Raw genomic sequence first — 25,179 nt, 5'->3', positions numbered from 1 at the left:
GCAAATTAACTATTATATTAAGTTTTTAAATATATATATTTGAATTAACAGTATTTGAAAGTGATTATTTTAATTATTATACATAAAACAAATGTCATATCAAAGACACAACTTAAAACATAATTATTGTAATCATTATAATTGCAACTTACGTTTCAAAGAGTCATAGAACAATTTCTTCAATTAAATAGCAAATATAAGAATAGGCAAAAAAATAAACATCCTCTTTTCGTTGGCCTCTTTACTATATAGATCGAGTATTCTTTATTTATAGTAAAATACATGTTTAAATTCTATTGCACAAATAAAATTCAATATGGTTGTTAATGTTTTTTTATTCTAATTTAATAGTGATCATATAGTTTTCTCTCACTCATCATGGCTACGAGCTGACTGGGAAACCTTCGTACTTTTACGTCGCCTGTATGAGTTTTCGTCGTCTATCTCCTTCATACTTCTATAGTTTTTTTTTTGATAATAATAAACTATAGTCGAAAACATCGGCTAAGTAATACAACACCCGAATAAAATATATAAAGTGAGAATAAATATTTATTAAATGAAGCAGTGTTTTTTCAATTTGCGCTAGTTATAAATTCGATTCGATCTCACGGCACACATTTGGTTTTTACCACGAACTGACTCGACCACGGTAGATGCATCTCTGTCGAAACGTCAGGCAAAATTTAAAAAAAGTTGATCGCATTAAAAGCTCGCATAAAATATATAAAATGGATAACGCACATCACGAAAGCTTAAAGTGTGCAATATATTTTTTGTGTTTTTTATTCGTGTTTCCGTCATTCCTTACATCGTTCGATCGTCTCTAGTGATGACTATGAGTGTAAAATGACGTTAATTTAAAAATAATTACGGAGAATAATGGTTGCGAATCGATTTGTCGACGTAATTCGATTTCATGGAGCGATGTCGTTAATTACGATTAGCTAAGATCGATGCGTCCGAGTGGACTCGGACTGGTTGTGGTGAAACCTATCAGGGCTTGAAAACTATTTAGAGCTTGAGGTGTTTTCTTTTTTTTTATTTATATTCTTTCTTTTTTATTTTATATTTATATATATATATATATATATATATATATATATATATATATATAATTAGAAGACTAAGTAGGTGATTAAGATTGCCTTTTTTAATTTATTTGTTATTTACTATTTAAACTTGTAACTTTTATATAAATCTATTGCTGATTATATCTTTTATTCTTGTGTTGTTTTCAAATATTTAATATCAATCACTAGCCTGTACAGAAGTCAGCTGTAGTATTAACCCGAAATAAAAAAATAATAATTATGTTATTATACAGTTCACTAAAATGTATTTAAAAAGGTTTCTAACAGCTTCCTGCTCTCTTCCGTGGACTGTGGCCGGCTTGAGCATTGCGGAATATAGCGATATATATATATATTTATATTATTAGCGACATATATATATATATATTAGTTATTATGCGCCTGTTTTCGTATTTTGCTAAATTGTTATAATAATTATATAATGTTAACAATAGAATGTATGAAACACTTTGAACCTACTATAAAGTATACTTAATATATATGTTAAGTTTCATTTTACGAAATTATAATTAAATATATATTTTACATTCTATTAAATTAGCGGGAATTACGTACAATGACATCGATGTAAAACAAGTCTTGAAATAATTAGTCAATCGTAGACTTTATTACGTGTTTCAGTTACATAATTAGAATTTAATACGCTGAGAAACGTAAACTAAATTGTTTTTGTATACTTAAATGTCGCATTAATATCGACATTTTGTTTATTAAAACATTTAGGAACCGTATTTTTTTTGACAGATAATGTATATCTTTATGGTTCTATTTACTGCCATTGGGTATATCTTATCAATACTTGCATTAAAAACATGTTATTGCATTAAAAAAATATTTTTAAATGCTTATTATAAATATATAAAGTTGTATTTTTCTTTTAAATTAATAAAAGTAACAAATGCAACTATCTCTTAAAAGCAGTCAGTAATTACGTGTGGTTTATGATGTGTAAGACACGCACGAAAATGTTATGGAACAATTCAATTAAGAGCAATTGACCACCCATTGTTTTTGATTCAGCTGCCTCGTTAAAGAGACGCTCACAGCCAGAAAAACTGGAACCCTTCAAATTTATGGCTATCATTAAGTTCTTCGTTGCAAACTCGCTTCTGAATATTCAGTGATACCGTTTTTTTTTTCAAAACGAAACTGTACAATACGAAGCAAAATTTACTCATTGTTGCCAAAAACGACGACAAAGACATTCACCGGCGAACAAGGAACTTCTCGTGCCAACCTCATTACCGATCCTGTTTTATGCTCTAATTTAATTGGACGCATAAATTTTATAGCACTTTCTTCTCAATTTGTGACACGCGTTATTGATTGAAAGAGCGAATGTGATTTAAAAGGGCAATTACTTATGGACATAATACGGTGTTGATAATTAAAATAAGGTTGAAAAGCGGAGGTGAAATTTGCAAGGCTCTCGGGTTTCGACTAGTTCATCAATCAGGGTTGCCTGATTATTTTATTCTCAAGTTACATGTGTAAAAATTATAATTAAAAATCTAATGAGCAATAACAAAAGAGTTAAATAACAAACAAAGTAAGAAAATAAGTCTTATTAAAAATTATTTAAACTTTATATTAAATTAAGAAATATAAGATATATTATAAAATTTGTTGAACGATATTTTGATACGACCCATTCGACCCCCATTGGAAGGTAATGGTAATATGTCATAAGGCTGCCCTTGTACTGTAAAATATATAACATTTTAACAAAATTGTATTCACGATAACCAACATATATAAAATGACATAATGGTATTTTATATATATATTTAGGTTAAAATTTCCATTTTGGTAGCCCTGATTTCAAACCAAGATGAGCAGGCGGCAGCCGGACGAATATAACGGAAGCGATCGAAATATATTTATATTTAAAACGCCATTAGTTAAAATTTTAATCTTTACCTTATGTGCTGTATAGAACTAGTTATAAAATACGTAGACGTTATAAATAGAAGAAATATTACTTTTTCTGTTATAAATAACAAACGACGGTCTCCGTACTATACACGGCCACATCTGTACCTAAGATTTAATGTGTTATATAAATGACAATTTGAAAGTTTTGTTATAAATTAAACAGAAGTATCGCAACGCAATACTATATCAATCTTTTGAACCGTAAAGTTTAATTCGTTTGTTGTCGGTGGACGTCTTATATCACGTGGTGAATAAACTCGGTGAAATATTTCGCGACATGAGGATCGTAACGACACATCATTTAATTAAGCAACGGTAATCGGTGTCGGCATCGGTGAGAAGAAAAGGCGAAGCTACCATGTTCAATTAAAATATTGTGAAATTTTATGCCAAGGGCTTTTTTACTTGATACATGATTATCGTCATTAAATTCAGATTCATTAACTGAATGGACAAATAAATCACGTCTGTACATGATGTATAAAAATCACTTAGGAATATAAGGTTTGAGACGTATTTCCGATTGCAAATCTAAAAATTAGTACAATAATTGTATTCAAATAAAGTGCAAAATATATTTAAATCATTGAGGCGTAATAGTTATCCTTAAAAGCCATTTTCGTTTTACTTACTTAATTATATTAAAATTAGCATCTAATATAATAAACAATTAAATAAATATTGCTTTTATATAACGTTTTTTATAGCGTAATATTGAATTAACAACCTAGTGGACGATTAGAGATGTTAAATTACTTTATGAGTTGTTTGCGTTAGCAATATAGCACAATCATAACTAAATCGCAAGGACACGCTCAATTAGTATTGCGTGGAGCAAATACATTAATAATACAATATTTAAATAGTAATAATAAACTAATTCTTATTAAAACGATAAAAATAATATATCGATAAAAAGTTCGCGCTACATTATATTAAATTGAAGACGAGTTTTATTGGGTAATTAGTTTGTACGTATACGATTGATATGATGATAAATGAGACTATCTAGTTAGAGATATTTAATTTCGACTTTCGAACAAAAAATATGAAGCGTTTTATAATACAGAAATGATGAAGTCGATATATTATTCAGATAAAATACAATTTATTATGATTTCTAAACATCAATAGAAAGATTATGATCGTTATTAGCAAGATTCGATCCAATAATGAATGGCCGTAAAACTATACATAAGATCAAATTCCATTCGTTACGGTCTATAACTTGGGTTTATGGATTTACTCGATAATTTAATTGTTTTCTATTTCTATGGACCCATATAGATAAAATAAATAATTTATCTTACATGAGGTACGCTTATTTAGTTGTATATTTCATTGACAATTACATTTTATACGTTGCGCTATGTTGCAATTATATAAATTTAATTTATCGGAAACCAATAAACCTGTTACATAATGAAGTTTATTTTGTCTAATTTTACATACAAACAAAATTAACAATATCATTTGTATGTTAATCTGGTTAACGAGAAGACCGGGAGGCCATTGCGCCGGAAACAATATCCAGTTTCTACCTAGCCAGTTGTAAATCAACGAATAACTTCTAAACCAGTATGACTGACGTATATTGTAAACACAACGTCGATGCTTCGAAGTGATTCAATTTACGATTATTGTGATACGTTATGTAATAATTGCAGTTTAAAAAGTTTCCGATTTAGCAATATAAATAATGCATAAGATTCTTTGACTATATCGTCATGGATCTTACTACGGTCTGCGATTTGCCTAAGAAAGTTTGATATTCAATGTTATTCGTTAACATATAAAATATAATAACTATTATATATATATCTATCGATATTGTTTTTAAATTACTTACCTTTATATATGGTTATCTAGGATTACCGAATATAAGTACAGTGCTAATAATAATATTTTCTATTTTTGCTTTCTAGACTTGGTCTGGTTATTTCATCAATAGATGTATCATTTTTTTATTACAGTTTAAGTCACTGAATTATCATGTTGTATTGTTATAATAGAAGTAATTCTAATAAACTGGTAACATTAAAAATGTATATACCATAACAATTACCAATGGCATATATCCTTTATTTATCGTATAGATTCAGTGACCCGACTATTATAAATTAATATTTTTTTAAAACATAAATTTAACAAATATAATCTGATTTGTATTTTGTTGCTGTCTCTACTCTTAGTTTCACGGACACTAAGTAACATCTTGTAAACACGAGCGTCACTCGCTCACACTAATGCAAGCCGAAACTAATTATTATTTTAACGTGGAGGGGCGCGCCTTCGTAAGTAAATTGCTATATAATAATGGAAACAAATACTCTCTGTATGATGTGTAGGTACTATTAAATGTATCGAAATGTTAACATCTCGTATTTAAGTTATATTATGGATGTATTAAAATGTTGTTTTTATCTAATTATTTTCATTTTAATTTTACTTATTTTAAAAGGTCGTGTAAATGTTAAAAATATTTAAATCCGATGTTTGCGTATATTATCGATTTTTATTATTCGATTTAAGTTTTTCTGAATTCAATTGAGGTTATCTTATAAATGATTGGCTCTTAATCAAAGCAATAAAAATTTTGTGAGATGTTCAAGTAAAAGGAAACAAAATTAAGTAATGCTCTTATTATCTAGAACTGCCTTTTTGTAACGAATAATCATTTTTCAATAAAACCTCAAAAGGTATCTTGAATCTATAAAGACGTTGAAAGCCTTCAACGAATGTCACACGCCTTCCGGATTTGTGTTGCGAGTAACAAATGATGCGAGCCGACCATAACATGACATTGATATGGACCCGCGTTACTCTGTAAAATATCACATTTCGCTGACTGCTCGTAACATCGCAGGAGTTGCCAACAGTTTTATCGCGTCATAAAGATTCGAGAGCGGAGTCTCTTGCTTGAAAGAAAGTAAGCAAAAAGTGAATCACGTTAAGTGGGAGGTTTATTGGTGTAGAGTGAAATTATTTTGGTAGTTTAATGTTGAAGTGCTCTCCTTACGAATGTTACGTAATCCGAGGCTCAATTTGATGGATAAAATCTGTATGTAGATCATAATTACAAAGCAAGAAAACGTGACTATATATTTATTTAATATTTTATAAAACAAATATAAAAAGGCAAGGATCTCTCCTCTTGAGAAGAATGCATTTGAATGTTGTTGGAGATAATTTCACCACGCCATGTAAATACTTTCCTCATATTATACTTTACCGATGAGCACGAGATGAATTATAAACAAAAATTAAGCGCATAAATATCCAGTTGTGTCTGCCCGGGTTTGAAACCGCAATCCCTCGGCTAAGATGTCCTTTACCCACTGAGCCATCATGGATGTAGTAAATATACGAAGCATTAAGGTTTTGACTGTATAATTATAATAGTATAAATATATTTTTGTGTTCTTATCTACAGAAAAGTATGCATATACGTAAATTAAGTAACTAGGAATAATGGATGGTATCGTTTGTAAATTACATATTTAGTCATACAAACGGAACCCTGTAAATAGAGATACTCGTAGCTCCAGGCAATGCAACGCTTCCTTCGATAGTCGCTCTTGCAAGCAATGTGTAACAAGTTTAGAACTAGCATGAACGGAAAATATTTTAAAGGCTCGTTTGAATTTACATTTACGAAACCATAATTTTTTTTTTGTTAATTTAAATTCACAGTAAATACTTAAAATTATTTAATTTAACACTTAGAATATTTTTAAACGATTTCTATCAATAGTAAAAACCTTTTTTTATTTTTTTCCGTGAAATTAAAACAGTTTGAAATCGAATAATTACATTTTTTTTACATAAATTTATTGAAATTCAATAAATGTATTTTTACTTTTATTAAAAAAGTAAATTGTTTTAACATTAAAAAAAAATAATATTAATTTAATATCAGGCTTACAAATGGTCATATGCACCAGTTCAGTCTAAACGAGTGCTTTTAAACCATCAGGAAGCGGTTGGTGAAAGTATGCAAGCAGGGCACAAGGCACAACGGCATTCTGCGACACTGCCCTCTGTCCACTAAAATAAGCAACTCGATACACTACAGACATGCCTAAGACAAACAATACTTAAGACTGTGATACTTTAATATATAAAAAAAAAAAATATATATGATGGGACCGCAATTTAGTTTCATATAAAAGATTTTCATTTATTTAAATAAAATAAATTTAATTTTAATACATTTATTGTCTACTTTCCGTTTATAATATATATTTATATATTTGAAATGGTATTTCAGTTTGTCTTGTCTTGAGTGTTTGTATGTCCTAAGTATCGATGAGTTGGTACAGCTTCCTTGTTGTTGCAGACGGCTATTGTTTTGTGAAATAACACTAGATACGTTTCTATTACGATACTGACCGTTATTGACATAACTGGAGCCGATACGAAAGTGATATGCCCTGGATATACAATGTTAGCCCTTCCTGGTGTTTAAACAGTGAATTGTTTGATGTATTTTCGAAATAAATTGTCGTTTACGATATTAATTCTCCTATGATTGTATTTATAAATAAATCAATTTTAAATACATAATTTTAGTATTTTAATAATAAATTACACAAGCAATTTATAAATAGCTCTTCCATTTATTTTATCCACAATTAAACTGTAGTCATGTTGACTTTTTTTATAAGAGATATATATTTCTTTATATTTAATGCTAAAAGTTTTACCTTTTCCTTCATAATCTTCCGTATATCTTTTTATTATACAACGAGTTTGTTACAGATTCAAGGATGCTTTAAGTGTTAAGTGCTTGAAGAGTCATCGAGATCTGTGGTTTTACACGATAACTGCAAAATACGAAATGATTTAAAAAACGAAAACGTAAGCAAATATTTTGAATATCAAATTCCAATGAGCAATATTGGTGAAATGTATCGGTATCTTTATTTCTTAATTTCATGCGTCGAGATTACGTGTTAAGTTTTCACTCTGACAAAGGGGTGTTGTGAGCGTAATGATAAATGTAACTCGGTCCGTGCGAAAGGAATTGTATCAAGAGGATGGAATGGAATGAATTTTGATTTATTACACCATCCGGTATTCTCCTTTGGAATTATTTTGGGTCATCCAAAACACTCCCACTCACGACCTGCCTGAAGCTACCAAATGAAGACATCGTATTGAATGCTGCCATAAATCATTCATTGGATATATGAAAATTTTCTGTCTAGTTGAAATATCGTCGAACACTCAAAAAGCTTCGGAGAAGTCTCGCCTTGCGACTGATACATTACTCATTAGGGCTGTGTATCGTGATTATTAATTTCTTTTTAATTTAATTTTTTTTAATTATAGGAAATATCTTAAGAAGATTAAAATATTAAATCGAAGTAAAATAATATATCATCAGTACATTAAAATAATATAGATATATTTTTTTTCAAAATTGTAGACTGCAAGTTAGGCTGCGTACTGTAATTATTAAATATCTCCTGTCAACCCTAAGACCAAATTGAGTTGTTATTGGTCAATGTAATTGGTACATAATATATATACATGGATCGGCGCCTACGCATACTCATCAGAGGCGAAACACTACCGCAATTACTCAGCGACACATTTGGGACGCATCGCTCTTTTTACCACCGATCGTACTTGTCCAAATTATCTTGCAATAAAGTTCATATGACGTCTTGAAATGAGTTTTTTAATAAATGTCAAGGAAGGCGACGAATATAATTTAAATTTATAACTTTATTCGAAATTTAAAACGTGCCGAGATAAAGATATATTTGATAACGGAAGATTATTTATAGGTTGATTGAATATCAACAGAGAAAAAGTAGCCGCCTATATACCTACGTTGTTAGTTTGTTCTTCTTCATCAGAAATAGTGAAAATTTAAATTTGTCAAATGACAACCCTAATGGCATACTAATATGTACTTAGAATTCTCTGCTTGTGATTGCCTAGCAGATTAATTTTACTTATTAGCCAATAATGACCTTTATTGCCCTCACCACCCACGGAACAAAGGCTTTTCTCGAACTAGAGTCCGATAAAGGCTATTTTACATCGATACCAATCTGTCCTTTGGTCCGGTAATAAGTGTAAAGTTACAGAACTCAAGCTGATAGGTGGTCGTGGCAATGAGATTTTATGAGGTTCAGATGAAAAGTTATGAGGTCCTATTCACAACATAAAATAATATAGCTTACGATAGCCCCAATGGTTATACAGGCTAAAGTAAGAGATGCGTTAATAACACGCCAAGGCACTTGACATTTTTATTTTATTTATTTACTTATGTTTATTTGCTTATATAGCTTTTTTATACACGTCAGATCATCGAGTGTTAACGCCGTGCTGTTTATTAATCGATAAAGTGTATTTATTTTTGTGCTTTTTCCGACAGCGTATTTTTTGTGAAGTTTTTTTACTTTGTAATAATCGGTAGCGTCGGTTTATACAGGCTGAATAAAAAGTATTTAACATGATATTTATATAAAGAATTCTAATTTGGATGTATGTATGATTATTTAAAAGTATGTACATAATAAAAACAAGTTTAATAGTTCTTATGTTTATCATGAGAATACACTTCATTTAATTATAAAAGTTATTTTTTTATTATTAATAATTCAGTTACATGAAACCTATACAAACTTTTAAAAACCTCTTTGATACTAATTTTATTTGTTAACGTTAATTTTATTTAAAAATATAAAATACAAGTCTCGTGTATTAATGTACGCTAAGCGGAGCGAATGAGATTTACACAAAGCCCTCCCAATCGAAACTTAGCCGGCTATTATGCGCACGATCCTGTCATACATCACAATCAGCTAAATAATATACCTAGCCACTCTTTAGTATCGTCACAGCGACATACAGTTATGGTGCAAGAATCAATAACATATACATACAAACGATTACATAAATGACTTATTATTAAAAAAATATAAAATTGCTGGTCAATATATATTTTATATATTATATATAATTATATATTTTTTAATAATAATTTTAAATAATTACATGAAAATATATATGTAATTTATGTAATTATATATGTAAATTAATAAAATCGAACATATTCATGTTTCCAAAACTCTTGTTCAAGTTATTAAAGTTACACTTATAAAAAAAATGTTTTTACTGTACGAAAACAAAAAGTTGCTATTAGCGTTTGAACTGAATCACTAAATAAGAATAATCTTTGACTAAGGTGTCAGAAAACGATTGAAAACATTTACAACCGCTCGAAGTCTTAGACTCGCGACGCGTCACCGCAAAATACGTTCAAATCGCCCGCATGACTTACAGAACAGTTAATCTTGGTCGCCATCTAAGCTGAAACTGATGCGGCACTACATCAATGCGGTAAACGTCTAGTGTCCACTGGAACTCTCATTTTATTACCCTCTTGCATTTCGTTGCGTGCCTCGCTCTTAAATATGATTGTGTGCATGCCTTTATAAAATACTGGGCCATTGCGATTACGGACAGGCCGTGTTCGATGTCCGGAGCCTTTAATTGAATGATGTATGCAATTGTTAATAATGTATCGGTATAAATTGACATTAGTGTCACTTTAAGCACGGAATACCGTTACACGATAGCTTATATTATATTCATTTATAAATATTTGCTTTAGGTATTGTAGAGGCTTTTATTTAGTTATAATATTAATATGTAGGTATGTTTGGATTTATTTTGTACGTCTACTCATTGATATTAATTTTTTTGCATCTTCATTCTCACATCATGATGTATAGTTGCAAATCGAGAATACAAAAGAATAACATACTTTGTATATCAAAAGTCACTCCGTATTGTTATTTAAACAATAATCTTCATTCTGGTACATATGACGGCGTCTCATTTATCTATTCACGTGAGTTGCCTCCAAGCACCGTTCTTAATTACACAGCTACTTCAGATGTACATACACACTGGTCAATTTATTAATCTTTATAATATGTTAGTATCAGTATCTCTTATTACTATAAGAATTAGGTCTAATTTGCTGTGGAAGAAAGTTCTAGTAATATTGTAATTATTTGAAATAGTAGATTAACTATAGACGTTATGAATCAAATATTTTTTCTCTTAATCAGTAATCAACCATATTCAGTCATTATAGGTTTACTTAATTAACAGTTAAAAAAAATATCAGTTTAAAGATTCACACAATTACAAAATATTATTTTTTTAAATAATCTTTGAAAACGATTTAATATCTCTATAATTTTCGTTGAAACCGAATAGAACCATGTGCTTGGAGATCATTAAAGTCGCGTGCGCTGCGCGTATTAAATGCAAATATATTTAATGTCTTAAGTCCATTACTAGGAACTTATTAAATATATACAAGTTAAGCAATGTTTTCTTTATTACGTGTAATAAATTATAGATATTTCGTATATGTATTTAAGTAATGATTCGCTCGAGACAATGGCAACAGATGATCTTCTTGCTCATAGTCGTAGAACCAAAATTATCCAATCACAATTGACATGGCATGGTGTAATTTAGCGAGTGTTTTCAGCGCGCGCGCCGCACCGCCCACGCGCCCGCGCACCATCAATCACCCAGTGGGCCATTCTTTACCACATGACATTCTAATGCCTTTAATGTTTCGCAATGCAGGGTTAACATTTGACCGTCTGGACGCATTGTCTTTGATTATATATTTTTGACGAGGTCACGAGCTTGTCGGTTCTCTGTTTATGTTGATTGCGTGCTCTGCTTCTGGTGCTACTCTATGTAATTAGTAAGCAATTGCTTTGTCCACAGTAATGATTTCGTCGTTCTTAATAACGGATATTCGAAAAATAATAACTATATTGTAATATTAAGTATTAAAATGAAAGATATGTTAATGTATACAACAAAAGAAAGATGCTCGTTGATAAGACAACTCGCTTTGAGCTTACATAACTTGATTCAGCTTCTATAATGGCTATTACGGTGGTCAATAAATATTTCGTGTAACAACAATAGAATACAGTGAACTATCGATAGTTCATGCTAGAATATGTCAGGGGATCGTATCTATATGTAAATTGAGGCGAATTTTCGTAACGTGCCGGCGCCGGAGACCGATTCATCATAGAAATGTGGACGGACCGGCCCACGCGAAGCATTAATGCAGAACATTTAATGCATTATACGCCTAGATAGCGACGGACTTTAAGGTCTCACTAAATAACGAAATACGATTTCTACGTACACGTCTTGGCCAATTTTAGTATGATAATGTTTTCATTTAAGGCGGTCAAAACTTAAACATTGTACGTATTTGGATTCGTAACGAGCGATCTCGGTGACGCTCTGTATCTATACATATAGATATGAGCAAACGGACCAGTTTTTAGATCTTCTGCAGACGCGCGATAAATCAATCCATCCATTTTAAAATAAGCTTCGAATGCGCTCAAGCGCAGGTATTTAGTATCTAACACACTGAATATGGTGTTCATTCAATCGGAATGACTGCATTAAATATTCATCGAATGACGCGTTCGTACGCGAAGATCATGATAAATGTGATTTTGAAGCGAAAATTAAACCGATTCTCTTACTATTAAGTTCAATATCTGTCTGTGAAGCTATTTGCGGGGTTTATTTGAATAAATATTTGTAAACAAGCGTTTTGCTGTATAATTGAATACTCGTTTCTGTATCGCGCTATCCCAATATTCAGATGCTATCAGATATCTAGATCGTTAACTATGACAGGAATTCGAGAATGCAGTTTAGAATAGTTGCCTCTCCCGCATAGCTTAGTGCATAGAAGCTTAATTATAATCAGACTAAGCAAGGTGGTTTAATCCAAAGGAGACGAGAGGAGTAGATTATTGTTTATTTTAATACATATCTTGATTTATAGAAGTACAGTTGTTCTAGTGGCTAGAGGTCTAGGAGCCGATGAGATTGTATTTCGCAATTATGCGAACGAAATGTTGGAATTGTGTGTCTGTCATGATGCGACTAATGTTAAGCTGTGAAATGACATTCGATAGCTGAGGGCGGTGCGCGGCTCCGCTTTGTGCAAATACTAGCTTCGTGCTTGCGCCTGTAGCCATTGTATTAAGGTTGTCGCTAGCTTTATACTTAATCAAGCACTATGTTTTATTTTTACTTTTGAAAATTAAAAACTATGATCGATAAATTTGTAATTAACACGACTAACTGAGATTTAATATCAAGAAAAATAAGATATTTTTGATTTTTCTGTTAACTGAAATTACATAAATACAATATTTGTTTTAAATTATTAAAATATTTATTTAAGTTTAGACGAACTTTCGGGGCTTTTAACAGTATTTAAAATATTTTAATTTGCAGCCCTATAACAAAGGTGCGCGTGTGCTGGGCGCGGCGTCACTTCCTCAGTTGATCGGCGCCCGCGGCGCAAGCTGGTCGTGCTCCGTGTAATGAGTTCAGCGCTCCCTTTCCCGCCTGTCGCTAAATCGGGAACTATTAATTGCTTCTAGGATTCATTTAATTCAATGCAGTAAAATGCATTTATATGTTATAAAAAAATTAAACGTAACATTATAAATATCATATTTAATCCTCTTATGTAGATTTTATTGCAAAAATTTTATTAAAAATAAAAACTAGTTCTGCGTATAGATTAATTATTATTATCGGTCTAAAAGAATTTGTCATGACATTTCGTTTGAAGTGATTATAATTATATATTACTAATTTTTCATTTATGAAGAAAAAAAATCATAAGATCAAAGAAAAAGTATATAAGCTATAAATATATAAAAAGAAAAACTCGTTTATAATATAAATTCACGTGCACTATTTTTTTCTTCGACGTTACACTTTAAACTTTCACTTGTTAATAATAATGATATTTCTGTTAATAAATAGAAATTAAAAGTGACAAATTGAATTGCAGTATTGTCTGTACTATTTTATAGTAGATGCAGAATTATAATGATAAAATGTGCATAAACAATTCTAGGCTTTGTGGCAATTTTAAAGTTTTATTGTATAAAGTTACGTATCATTTATGGACACATTGTTTAATATTTCAACTAATTTGTTATATTATTCTCTGATACTGATATTTAAGATTTGATTTGTTTTTTGAGAGTTAGTAAAGGACAATTGAAATAAAATATGTGTTAAATTTGAATATGTTATTTATTAAGAAACTATATGTTATAATGAATATATGATATTATTAAATATATATGTTTAGCTACTGAATTGTCGAGTTTTTATTCTTGCACCAATTAGTCGTTAAGTTCGATACAGGTGTGTCTATAAGCGAATAACACGGGCGATAGGCGATGGCGCGTCCAGAGAAAACTGACAAATAACCGGCTATTATCAGCCTTGAGCGACGTCAACTAACAATTTCCACTGATTCATATGATCAACCATGGCCCACGAGAAAATGTGGGAACATTTTCACCGACCAACACCCGCAATTTGATAAGAGGAATCATCGCTCCGGTTCTACGATTGAAAACGACAGTTTCCGCTAAGTGATGTGACTGGAACTAGTTGAGAAAACTCGATCGAATGAAAGTAGCCGTCCCCTTTTAGATAATGCCACGTTCCAGTCTTGTATTGCTGTTTATGTCACGTCATACTATCATTTTCGAATGTTTATTTATTGCCTGATATCGTCTTGATAAGAACTTACAAATATATTCTATAATGAGAAGACCAATCCTCGGAAGCGTTTATTTATTTGCTTGACAGATGTGTTAGTAATTATTGTCACGAAAAAAAACAGATTAGTTTTTTATAAATTGAAATTCAAAGATTTTAGAATTTTATAAAATATGAATACTTCTTACTTTTTTTTTAATAAGTAAGCATTTCAGCATCTGCCTTGAAAAGACTTCAACGGGCTTAAATGCGCACTGAATAGATTTCAACGGGTTCCTATTTCAAAAGTAGGTGTATAATATAATTATAATATTCGATTAAAGAAAATTAAAGATCACAGGAAATTAATATGTCGGACATACTTGTTGTCCATAAATACTATTTAAAAAATAGTTATGCTTAAACCTTTAAAACTAAGTAACATTGTGAACAAAAAAGTGATTATTTTTATGGTGTGAAGACGCGGCAAACATTTTAAACGTACATTGTAAATTACGATGCAGTCACTTGGACTTAGTACAATTATGTACTTCCTAAATGGTCGTTTTGAGTGCCCATGTCAAAGGTGGTTTAAAACCTACGGTTCTCATGCATTGAATTCTCAGAATGTCGCAACACTACTGTCACGCATAGATGTCTTAAAAAAGTAACTGTTAAACTTTTTCGCTTTATAAAACTGTATTATAAACGTGCCAACTGGTTCACAAAACATTATTCCTGACTAAGACATTATCGCATTGAACTTAAAATAATAATAATAATAATCATAATATAAAATGTGTGTATGTGTAAAATGTGTATGTAACAGTTCCGAGATTTTTTTAAATATAATATTTTTATATCGTTACTGTTTAACGCCAGAATATTTTTATTCATTCGATGTGTCGTTGACCTCGTTCGGATAACATCTTCGCGGTTCCTTTGAGCGTTTAATTTCTTAATCCTAATTGAATTTGTTTGTTTCGAGGTCGATAATGTGTTGCCGGCGGCTGACCGATTGTTTCGCTGACCCAACGGTGAAACTAGCCAATAGAGTGTATCATTATTCGAATATTGTTTGCGTAAAGTAATAACGACGATGTTGATATTGAATTTAAATCGAATGAGATGTTTCGCTCACTATTTCACTCCCCTGGAACTTGGATTTATATATAACCGTTTGTTTGTCTCTTCGACGTTTATTCATTTTCAAAAATCAAGTGTTGTTGAGGTATGTAAAAACAGTTTGATAAGGAGTGTTCTCCTTCTCGCACTTGTAATATCTGAAGACGGATTTCCTCTCATTCATTTCTGTAATATATGATATATATTGTATGGTAAGCTTAAATTTTTTTTAATTTCCATCAAAATCGGTTCATCAATTTTGAAATGAGCGTTAACTTTTACTACTGACTTTTAACGTTTTGCTAATTTTATACATAATTTTTTACCGTTTTTTAAGAACATTTATTGTAATTGCACAATTATTTTACGACACTTTTTATGAATGAAGAAAACTTTTTGTTCGCTACCTATGGTCGTTGATGACTTCGTAATAACTATTTCAAAAGTTTTTTTTTTTTGTAACGAATATGCGATGTTACGAAAGTGTTATTACTTTCGGCTTTAAAATGAACCGATAAAAATTTTGTCGTCTCGTTATATTTTTAAAACATTTAACAATATCACTTAAAATTTATTCAATGTTTTAATTTTATATGTAAAACAATGAATATAAACTTTATATATTTAAACGAAGTAAAAAATATTATTATATAATCAAATTCGTATACATTTTGTTTTGTTTAATACAAACTGTAAGACCATCGTAATTACAAACATTTTTATCGTTAGTCAATTGCGAGTACTTTTCTTGCTAGGATTCACGATTTAAAGTTAACCAAAAGTTTGTTTTCATAATAACCAAAAAGTCTGTGAAAGCTATAAGATGAGTGTTTTCATGGTCACGTTAATTTAGTTTTAATTTATTCATATTAACAATTACAAACAAACAAATACGTTCATTTAAAATCAGAAAACCACAAATCACTGGGATTTTTCGAACTTGGGTTTTTTTTAATGTAACCGCTTACAATAATAATAATAATAATAGTGCATAAATACGGTAAATTTTAAATTTTTAATGTACGAATAAATAAATAATTTGTTTATTCTTAAGAGGTTTTATTATGTTTATGTATGGTATATTACAAAATAGTATTTATCATCATGCAAATATTAAAACTGCTTCATTATAACGTCAAAATGTTTCTAGACCAGATGAGATGACAAGGAAAACTAGTGATCTTGTGTATAGATAAATTGCCTGTATCTTGTACAAATAATGCATCGCTCTGGGGCATCGTTAAACACATGTGAGTCACGTTGAATATACGAAGTATTAATGTTACTGCTGATATTTACATTACGTTTAAAGTTATTTCGATTTAACGGCTAAATGATTTTCTTATCGAAATGTATTTAAAGTTATTTTAATATAAAATATTTTATATGCATGCCATTTCTTCACAGTCATAAGGTCGAAAAAATAACTTTTGTCAATATTTTTTTGGAACTTTATGATGTTAAGAAAATTGATAGAAATAAACAATCGGTATAAATGACAATGGAATTAAATTTTTTCGCGTGAATAACTAAGAAACAAGGGCCGACCTGGTGTCGTCACACCAGAGGAAACGAAAGCGAATCAATCGACTTCTCCGTGACCAAGGCTATTGTTAGGAAAGCGAAAATAGGACGGATGCGAAAAAATGAAGAATAGGCACCCGACTTGTACCTTTTATCTCTCTCCACCGTGACGTGACATGTCGGCGCGTGCCACTTCGCACATTACTAAGTCACGATCGCTGAGCGTGCTCCAATGTTCGCCTATATAGTAGCTAAGTTTTGATCGTTTACGGTCGTATTGGATAAGTTAGAAGCGATTTAATGGACATTCTATTAAATACCTTTTTCTACTTCTTCTTTTAAATTCTTCCAACCAAAATAATTATAAAACAAAATGCATTTATATAAAGTTCACGTTGAAATAATAATAAATTTTTGCAGCGTTACAACATTCAGCGTTTCTAAACGATATTAAAAAGTGAATCATCGGGGAGTTATCACGCGAAAACCAGTCTGAAATCTGAACGGAAGACCTTTCGGATAGCCTTTACTATTGCGCCACTGGAGCGGTGTATGGGCAGTTTTATTTATACCGGCTGTAGTGCGGGAGCGCTCACGACCCGGTAATTGATGCTCTGCAGCGCGTGCCGAGCCGTTATAAGTGCCTCGTCTGATTTGTTCCGTCTTTGCCCGCTGTTCGCTTTGAGTATTTTATGGTACCGTCAGTTGTTCCACTTGGACCTATGATTTAGGTAAATTAAATATCTTATTTTTCAAAGTCTATTTTTCATTCTTAATTTAAGATATATTCATTAGTTAAATTACACTTAAATTTAATTGTAACCTATTCTTTTGTCAAGTTAAAGACATTAAAGGAACATTTAAAATTGACATTACAATTTTTTAATTATTTATAATTTAAATATGTTTTTATTTAAATTGTATGTAATTATTGATATGTTCAGGTAAATGTGGAATAAACCTGTATCACACATTGAAAGACCGCGCTTCATTATACCACTGATATACGACTGTTCGCTCTATTCAGCTTTTTTACGGTCGTGATGGAGCTAATAAGTATTAGTACGGTCAATATATATTTTATTGGGCTTTGATTACAAAAACTAAAAATATTAGTGTATCATTTTATTTTTATGTAACATCAAATTACATATTTGATATGTTTTTAAAGAAAACATATCAAAACAAATTGTAAGCTTGTTAGGCGCAACAATGAGACACGCTTTCATTTATAACAGTTATTACATTGTTTGATAAAAAATATATCTGGTACAAAAAAAATAATCATTCAATTTTGTTGAACGTTTAGAGATTCTGCAAAATTAACGTTTATCATACGTGAAATCGATGTCGCTACCGCACTCTACAAACTTATAATTACGAGAAAACAGGTGTGGTTCAATATATCTAATATGATAACTAGATATTAGATGGTAACAAATTCCACAATCACTTATCTGTCAGTCAACTTACGAGAACTGCTCCAGATATTAGATCATTAAATGCGTGAATGTTGTTTGTAGAGATCTACGAAACTACGATATAAAATTATAAGATGTAGTACGAAAGAAATTTATTTAATAGCACCAAGCTTGCGATATTTACCGAGCTAATATCATAAATGCGAATATCACATGTCACTTTCAACAACGTTAACTTAATTCTATGTTTTTTTAATGTTGCCATTTATATATTAAAATAAATTATTATTTGTATGCTTATTTAATAATATAAATGATCGGTTGTACGTGTTCCATTTTTAAACTATTTTACTGGCACTATATACTCGTCAGTATATATTTATAAATTCGAAAGAAAGAAACACTTTTACAGTTACCTAAAACAACATTTGGGATAACAGAGTTTTTTTTTTCTTATTTTAATTTGACCAAGGTAAAAGGATAATTTAAGTGAGCTACTTGATGGTTTAACGATCACGATAAGAGCAGCCAAATAGAACATGTCGTGTCAATCGTCAAAGCCCGCGACTTTCGCGTAAATGGAGGTAAAAGTAAAGCGCTGTTTTAGTAAATTGTGTTAAGCAAATCAATAAAAAGGAACATCTACTTATTGTAACCACTTTACGCGTGAGTGCTTCGTGATTTAAGACATTTCGATTTCTGTTTCGGCTCGCCTCGAGTATTATTACCTACATTGTTGAATGGGCCCATTTTTGAGTAATTCACAGATTTAATAAGTTCAATTTTCGTGGACTTACATTTTTGAAATTATTGGTAATGATTGTGTTCAAATTATTTTATACGAAACAGAACACAGTATTATATGTCACAGTTGACAGAATTAGTGTTGATAGTGTCTAGAATATTTTTATTTTATAAGTCAGATGTTTTATATAAACATATTCCAAGTTATGCTATTAGTTTTTGACTATGTAAATTGTCTGGTTCACTCCTATTTCCAACCATACAGGATACGTCAATATGTCGTATGACGTGTACTGCTATCACTAGACGTCAATACGTTTAAATCACTCTATAATGTTTGGTGAGTTTCAATTTTTGTTTTCAGAAATTTAAAAAGTTTAGACGAACACTTAAAACTTCGTTTCAAGTTTATTATAAAATCATTACGTTTTAGTGTTTGTAGCAATTTTATTACATAATAATATTGTTTTAAAGAAATAAAAGTTCGTAGTGCCCTTTTTTATAGGCATTTATTGTTGATAATTTGTTAGAGATAACAACACAGATTACAATAAAATGTATATTTTCATATTTTATTGTTCCGTGTCTAAAATAAATAATACAAAAAAAAAATAATAAAAAATCAGATTCTTAAATTACAGTCAGTGTGTTTTATTTGCAATTGCTTCGAAGATGATCAGAAAATGCTTTTGAAATTAAATTGATAAAATTAAGTGAAAAAGCTAAAAATCTACAAAAGGCTAATTTTTGACTTATTTATTCCTAAGTGACAACATATTTGGTATATTTAATACATTTATTTTTAATATTAAATGTAGGTGAAGTTGTGAACCTAGCTTTATGGTAAGGAGTGTCTACCAAAGCACTAAACCAGTTCATAATGTTTTCTCGGAGTGTGCCGATGTCTGCATCATTAGGTCTGCATATTATAACCTTCTTTTATCTATGTATTTGCATATCCACATATTTTACAGTACTGGACGCGTTTTGACGCCTCCAATGACTTTATAAGGGATCGCGGCAGGTTTACTTTAGTGTTAACGATAAGGAATTGCGGTAGGATTATTTTAATTAATTCGAAGGAAAATAAATGTTGTTTAATATACGTATGAGGCGTCGAACCGTTATGTTTTTTACTTTATTGCCATAGATTTCTTTAATGAAAATTTATTTGTTTTCATACGGATACAATAACGATTTTACACTGTAATAAATGCACCAGATAACTATTGAATACTCGTTGCGTAATGTTTCCCGGTAGTATAAGCATCGCTTATCGAATTTGAAATATATTCAAGCATGACGTAAGCGATAGCCTCTTGTTATTTAAATATTTGCTGCGTATAATTGTTTTGTTTTATACAGTGATTTTGGAAATTGAATTCGGTTAATACATAATATGTAACTTATTAAAAAATATTAAATAGAAAAATGTGTTTTTTTTTTGTTGTAATATAGAAAGGGAAATTATCTGCATGATTATGATAAATTTAAAAACATATATAAACTACAAGTACCTTAAAAATATGCTATTTAAATAAACATTGAAATATATAATAAAGTGCGTAATATTAATGGAATTGCTATGTAAAACACCTTGTAAATTTCAGTTAGCTTAACGAGCGTCTGGCCATAAATAAGCCTACGAGATTTCCTCTTCGAGTGATATACACTAATTAAATATAATAAACAAAGACGGCCAAAGGAGAGTGGACAGACGTGGTAGGTGGTGAAGCGAAACCTCGCGGTATTCGATTGTGAGCAACCGCAGATACTGTGGATCTACTGATCCGACGCTTTCGATATATCAGAGGAAAGTGGGCTAGTCCACAATGTTGTTTGATAAGGCTGGTCGCGTGCTACGACGCCTTTATAGAAAAGTGAAACGGGTACTGTTAGATACCTATCTCTTTTTTATTATCTATTGCGATTGTGCTGTTGCGACATTAAATACTTAAGTTTTAACGACTCGTATAATAAATTGCATATGCTCCTCGTTATTACAATATTGTAATATATTTTTAATTGTTTTTATATCTTGTATGAATATGTTAACTTATATTTCACATTTAATAAAGATACCAATATATATATTAAACATATGCCGCTATTCATATAAAGCGGAGGCTTATCTTAAATCCTTTAAAATAAGCAACATTTATGGAATTATATATAATGGAATTTACAAGAACAAATACTGTATTTACTTAGTTCATCGCTGAAAGTAATAAACTATTTGTTTTATTGGTGAGTAGGAGTGTATACAAGTTACAATGTACGATGTTCGTGACACGTTATTTTCTCGTATATTTATTGCGTATACATATAAATTAGAATCTTCGCATACATTAGTTAGGACTGTCTTAAGCTAGATATGTTTATGACGACACATTTTGCAAATAGTCTCACCGGTTGCGACGTAAATATGCGTTATTAAAGATAATTATCACAAGTTACTGATGTGTTTGTTTTAACTTATGATTAAAAGATGGTATCTTTATCGACAATAAAAATCTATATATTTCTCTCTAAAGTAAAACTATTCTTGATAATTTATTACTCAATATTCCTGTTTGAGACATTCTAACCAAAACATAGATTTAATTACGTATTAGTTACGGAGTTTGGATATAACAAAAAATGTTTAAAGTTTATTTTAAAAATAAATCATCTCCTTTTAAGTAAAAACATTTCTTTTTAAATAATAATAGTATTAAATCAAAGAATTACACTTACTTTATCAATAAAATCTACATGTTAACTTAGCCCTAAGTGTACACAATTATAATCATAAATGTTTTAAATCGAATGGTCATAGAATTACTTCAAAGTGTGCCGTTGGCTTTCTAATAAAATACAAAATCAATAAATTGAGCTCGTAGATTGATGTAATGTCTATTTTAATATTTTATAACGTACGACCTTGTTCCATTGTTCATATTAAGTAACCATTAATGGTTAATCTCAATATATAGTTAATTTTAATGATAAATATACGCGACGATAGAGACGTAATGTGTGTAATGTACTTAATAAAATTTGCCGCTAAGTTTTTGTTGTTTTACACTTAATAGAATATGTAGTGAATAATGATATTGCATAATATATATTACATTAACAAAGATAAAGCTGAAATCGTTTTAATGTTCCAATCGAAAATGTAGCCATATACACGAGAGATGTTTTCCTTTTATTTGTGCCGAATTGAAAATATAAACCAATGAATATATTACATAATTCTATTTGAATTTCGAATATTATATATTTTTTAAAAGAAAATATTATAAATAGACTATGAATAATATTTGTTTTTTAACCAGACGTCAGTTTTATTCAATTTAATCTTTCGCGATTTACATTTTCCATTTCATATTTAAGTTCTAACCGTGACTGATATTTGACTGGTTCCGGACAACTCGTGACTACGACAGGTGCAAGTTTAATAACGTCAGGCATAAAAATAAAAAAAAAGCAATGTTAAATTTCGAATACTAAATGGATTATAATTGATATGGTTATTAAGAAGGAGACGAAAACATCCAGTTGATATAATGCGATTGTCCGTGATAATTTGGTAACCACCATTATTTTATAGTCTTTCTTATATATTGCTTACCATCAAAAATAAACCATACTATCAAATATTAAAGAGAACATTGTAAGTTAAACCAAATTTTTGAGGATTTTGGAGAATTGTAACGCATCTAGTGTTACAAGTTGTAACTAAATACTTGTTTATATTACAACGAATACTTATCCTTGACTGAAGATGACAGAAGATTTTTCTTCAGATTGATTTTTGTTTTTTCTTATTGTAACCAAATAAAAAAATAGTTGGTTTAAGTAACGTTTTTTTTACATATTAATGTTATTCTATTAGATTTTTATCTCAAGTTATATGTTGAAAGCACGAATACCTATATAGCAACATTTTTGTTACATTTTTTTCTAAAACAAATTTAGGTAAAATTACTCTTTGCAGACCTATAAAAGCATTTGATAGCTTTTATATTTTTTCAATAAGTAGTTTTAAAAAGGTATTAATATAAAATAGTCAATATATAATCATAAGTTGGTATATACCTTTTACAGTGCAATGTAAAAGTTGTTCTTGAATTACTCGCGTTTACTTCTATAGCGTGACTCGACTTCATTATACGGCGTGTGTCAAAATTATACTCCGACGTCAATATAATGAGGAATTTAAATTGTATGTAATGTAACAAAACATTTAATTTTTTAGCACATGTTGCGGTTTAATTTAGATATCACTATTCAAATCGACATTGAGACAAGGACGAGTGAACTACGAATAGATAGGCTTATTTATTTTGTTTCAATTATGTCGAATCCAAACTATTGCATAATATTTTTTTTAATACGAATTATTTAAACTAGGCTTAAGTATAAGGCTGTAAATTCTATGATTATTGCAGAAAAACACGTAATAGACTTCAACGCCGCACAAGAGACAAATTGTAAAGATAAAAACATTTAAAAAAAATCTGTGATACTGTATCATGTATATGATCAAATTTGAAACCGACACTCTCAACTAAGATCTCCGTGCTCTATCCATTCAACTTTCTCGACACTAATTAGATTTAGTGTATCAGTGGAAGACTGTTGATTTCAAATTGATCCAAATACATAATGAATGTAAGCGTATTAATCGAATGTCTGCATTCTCAAACTACTTTTTATTTGGTTTTACTATCAACTTCTAAGTAATTCCGTAGTATTTCTTAGAAGCAACATCTAGTCGGATTTGGGCTCGTCCTGCTTGCACGATGTCTTCCTATTTTGGATCTTAGTTAAAGTGTTTTATAGACGAGCGAGAATGTTGTATAAAATTATCTGAATTTGCATGGATTTAAGGCGTAAAATCGTTGGAATACCGGAGGAAATTTCTAAGCGGCGGTCATTTGCTAAACTACATCGGTATATGTTATGCGTGAGCAGTTACATGAACAGTCTCGAGCGATATTAATACACGGAGGCTTTGTGTTCCTGGATGTGATCCGGTGAAGTGTAGAATTCGTTATTAAAGTTATCACGTACATATAAAATGAAATTGAACTGAAACGTAATTTTATATTTTCGTCTATTACCTAACTGGTATTAATTATTTTTGTAATATATACATGTTTTTTGTATTAACGCATGATAGTCGACCAAGAGATTTTTTGTTAAGAAATTTCATCAAGCAAACGCTGAAGAACCTCTCGAGTATGGTGGTGGGGAACCGATACACCATAATAAGCAATTCGGAGGAAGGTTGGCGTTTGCCAAGCGGCTAGGCGAAAAGTCACAGCTTTTAATAACGTAGTTTATTTTTAGAGATAAATTTATTCTTATTTTTAATTTTTATTTTCTTCTACCTCTTCTAGTCAGTTAATAAGAGCACCATGGCATGTTCTCAAGTATTACTCGATACTGGCCTCAGTAGCCGACTAATCGCCCCAGGTCAAACCGTGTAGGAGCCGAGACCACCGCGTTTATTATAATAAGCCATTATAAAGTTTAGCCATCGCCCTTTATGCGGCTCACATTGCATTAGCGGAATTAATTTTATCTTATAAGCTGAACACGCTTACGGGTAATTATTTCATTGGTGAATACATGCATGAAAACTCCATTGAATCCTTTAGCTACTACGCTAATAAGGTAAAATAAATAATAATAATAAAATATATTAATATTTATGTATGAGCCGATATGGCCCAGTGGTT

The 25,179-nt window shown here is 30.3% G+C and overlaps 1 protein-coding gene across 1 annotated transcript in view; it reads right to left on the bottom strand.

Moving 5' to 3' along the window:
• The window catches only part of LOC113400458 (transcription factor hamlet-like), an 84,121-nt gene that overhangs the window by 21,016 nt on the left and 37,926 nt on the right, over nt 1–25,179 (bottom strand). The window lies entirely within an intron of this gene.

Source organism: Vanessa tameamea, chromosome 17 (assembly GCF_037043105.1).
Source record: "Vanessa tameamea isolate UH-Manoa-2023 chromosome 17, ilVanTame1 primary haplotype, whole genome shotgun sequence".
NCBI lineage: Eukaryota > Metazoa > Arthropoda > Insecta > Lepidoptera > Nymphalidae > Vanessa > Vanessa tameamea.
The sequence above is the reverse complement of the archived record's forward strand: the minus strand, read 5'-3'. Positions and strand labels throughout refer to the sequence as shown.